Here is a 4,260-nt window from a genome sequence, read left to right on the forward strand (position 1 = left end):
GAAGCCTCAGTCCAAGAGAAATTGCTCTCCTTAGCTAATGATAAAAAGAGAGGGGCAACTATCCTAGAAAATTTTCAATGAATATCTGGTAATAACTCGCATGTCCAAGGAATACTCTCACTTCCCTTTGTGTTTTAGGTGCAATCAGATGTATAATAACTTCTATTTTAGTTGGATCTACCTGGATACCCTTATCATAAATAATATGGCCAAGAACCATCCCCGCTTTGCACATCAATATACATTTCTTATCACTCAAAGCGAGGCAGACTTCTTGACACTGAATGAGTACTTTCTTTAAATTTTGGAGGGCTTCCTGAAAATAATCACCAAATACTGAAAAATCATCCATGTAAACTTCTACACACTCAAGGTTAGAAAAAATGGCCAAGATTTCCCTCTGAAAGGTAGCTGGAGCATTACAAAGTCCAAAAGGGAGTACTCGGTAAGCGAATGTCCCTCGTGGACAAGTGAAGGTACAAATTCTTGTTGTTGATGGAAGGAAATGATCCATCTTTTTGTAATGAAGGATGGGCTCTCTTTAAAAGCTGACTTAGGGAATAAATTTGAATTTTGAAAGTTTAAAAATATAAGCTAAGACCCTATCTTCCTTAGGGTTTGGCCATTAGAATACCTTTAAATAATTCTTTAATTTAAACCTTCTCTTTATTATTATTTTTATAGGGGACCTCTTTTTTTATATTATTATTCATATGGCATAAACACTTCCTTGGGACTTTTTCCTTCCAATCATATTTTGGCTTTTTTAAAAATTATTTAATTTAACCCTGCTATGGAAGACCCCTTTTTTTCTTATTATTAATCATATGCCATAATATGCTACCACATCATCATCATGGGGTTTTTGGACCACTCGTTGGGGCTTCAACTTCGAACGATCATATATCTTAAACCATGAAGGCCCATGATATGCTTCACATATCACTAGAATCAGTGTGACGAGGAGAATCCAATGGAGAGGATCTCCACGGTGAATTCAATGATTATCTTCTTAAGAAACATCCAAAAATTGTGGGTTATGTCTATCATCCAAGGAATCAAAACCCTAGAGCTAAGGTTTCTAGCCATCCTTCCATTGGAGCTTCCAACTAGTGCAATCCAGAAAAACATTAAGAGCATTAATTAATTAACATTTCCATCAATGAAAACACCATTCAATAATCTCCCCCTTTGTCATTGATGACAACACATGTACTCCTTTTGTGAGTAAAACTCCCCCTAACTCCATGCCTCAATATTCGTCTCCTGATTTATCTCCCCCTTTGACATCAATGGCAAAGGGTGACTCCCCCTAACAATCTACCTGCTACCTATGGACTTGTAAACTACCTATGCTCTTCTTGACAAAATGCCTTCTGTTGTCTACCTTCAAGATTCCTATCTACTTCTCTTCCTCAATAATTGATGTAATCAACCTGTCTCCCCCTGAAATACTATGTTTCATTGCCATGCTGATTGTACCTATCAATAAGAATAAAATTTTCCTTTCACAACCTTATGAAATTCTACTCAACAAACTTGTTATTCATTAAGTTGATTAATTTGTCCACAATCCTAATGACTTCTTCACATATGGCACATGTCAACCTGTCAAGGATAGATCTTAAATGTTATAATAAGAAAAAGTAAAAAGTACCTCAAAAATATTTATCATCGTGAGAAGAATCTTATTAACCTTATTGCCCTAGATTCTTCAACACATACATCAGATCCAATAGCTCCCAAATAGGTTTACATTCTATCTTTTCAAAATTCAAAGCTTGATTCGTTGAAAAAGGGAATTGGACCAACATGTTTCTCTTCATTAGCTATAATAGGTTCTAAAATAATTTTAATACCAAGAACTGCCTTTGCCTTCTTTGAAGTTTGGCGGCTTGCCTCCTTGAGCTTTCCATCTTGATTTACCTAAGATCTACCTTCTAGTTGTTAAACTGCTATTGAACGAGCCAACTCTAATTATACCAATTGTTGGCAATGCTGAGAAGGGGGTGAATCAATATTTCTTATCAATTAGTATATTTTTAATTTCTTAGAGAATTAATTATTATTAGAATCAGATAAATATAAACATCATCAACACCATTCAACAATGCACAATAATAAAGACAATAGACATAGATATTTTAGGTGGAAACACTTCGGGATGAAAACCATTCAAAACTTCTTAATATTTGTCTTTAAAAGTTTTACATCAAATTTTCAGCTCCAACTGAAGGAGGATCCAACCCCCCCTAATTTACAACCTCCAACCTATAGGATGCTCCTACACCCTATTTACCATCTTCAATCGGAAGGATGCTCTAGTGTCTTATATTCCAAGCTCCAACCTAAGGGATGCTCCAACACCCTGTTTACCAGCTGCTACTACTGGATGAACACTCCAACGCCCTATACAAGCTACAACCTTCGCTATCACCACCTTGTCACCTTGAAGTGTTCTCAGGCTCCAACCTGAAGGAGACTCCACTCTCCTTCCTTGCACCACCCTACCACCCTAAATAGTAAACAAACCACATTTCACAATTTTCAGACTGGATTCACCTGTGCTCAAATTGATACAAGGAAACTGCAATACAAGAGAACTACAACACAAACTCTTTCAATCAAATCTACATCTACGCAAACTATGCATAAAACCTTAGTTGTCAATATTAACTATCATAAATGATTCTGCCTCTGCCCAATTTTCACATCAAACCCTAGTTGTAAGTATTAATTGTCATAAACGATCTGCCTCTCCCCCATCTGCACATCAAAACCTAGCTACCAATTTCCACTGCTTTATCTACACATGAAACCTTGGCATCAATCAATTTGTGTTTTTCCACTATTTACTCTACTGCTATGTACCTGTAACCTACCTCTACTCAATCCCTAACTGGTGATCATCTCAATATGTATACAAACTCTACTTAAATCTTAACCTCTACTCAAGTTATATCAACTTGCACTTATTCATCCAAACTCTAAATAGCCACACTTTATTTTTCTGTTGAAATAACGTGAACAAATCAATATCTCTCTACTACAACATAAACATTATCAATATACTAAACATTAGCAATATAGCAATAACAACTATATCGAATTGGTCGCATTTCTCTTTCCTTGTGGTGATATTCTATGATGTTTAGATTTTTTAGAATGAGTATCACATAGATAGATGTAATTAGGCTCAAAGCCAGAAAGAATTTGGCATCATGAATCTCAAAAGCACCTTCAATTAGTGTGAGTTACACTTTCTGCAATGTCTTCAACAATCACACAGATCAGAAGGTCCAACAAAGATGCTACAATACAATGCTTTATAATTCCAACGTTTGATATTGTATCTACACAGAAAATGATCCCAACGAAACCTAGAAATGAAGCACCTAAACCAAAAACCCTTGCCAAAGAAAATATTTCATTCAACCATTTTCATTTAATATTTCCTTGGATAAAACAAAAGCTTCTCACCCCTCTTAACACTAGCTCAATTGTATTGGTAATATCATGAACATGAAAACACATTTCACTAATATTTATTGAAACCGCCTTACATAATTTTGAGGGATCTCATACTAAGAATCTCACCTATCATACAAGTCATAAGTATCATATAAGGAGCCTTATGTATGAGAACTTGACCCATCCTCTTTTCTCTCAAACATATCCAACTCAGTTATCCTTGGAAGGAGCTATAAAAAATCATACCCCTCAATAAATCTCAAGCCTTTTTCACAATGATCAAACTAAATTTTATGACATGGAGGCAATTGTTTTGGGGTATATTACCACTCTTATATTGTAATATTCAAGCTTAAAAATCTTGGCATTCCAAAAAAGATCATTTGGTCCTTTATGAAAATCAAGATAATTGTCTTTCAAAGAATAAATCAATTTCCTCTCAACAATTTCTTTCCATGGCTACGAATTGATTCTTTTCTTCTCTTAATTCAAATGATATTTCAAGAAATCCTTTTCCCTCAAGGAACAACAATCATGTTAGGGTATGACCCCAAATGCTCTAAGAAGAGTATGTGAAAAACCCAATATCAAAGATCCAATGAGAAAATGTAGTTTATTAAACACAATCTCCAACTATGACAATATATATGGTTGATATATGGTCCCATTCTAAAAACACATTGAAAGCCTCCTACAATAAGTGTGAAAACTTGACTTACACAAGAGATATTTTTTCTATATTTTTTTTCTCTCTTCCTAGCTTGTATATCATTATTCTTCTTAGCTTCT

The sequence above is a fragment of the Pinus tabuliformis genome, chromosome 4_1, assembly GCF_031772625.1.
Source record: "Pinus tabuliformis cultivar Carrire ecotype Pingquan chromosome 4_1, CPIR1, whole genome shotgun sequence".
NCBI classification, from domain to species: Eukaryota; Viridiplantae; Streptophyta; class Pinopsida; order Pinales; family Pinaceae; genus Pinus; species Pinus tabuliformis.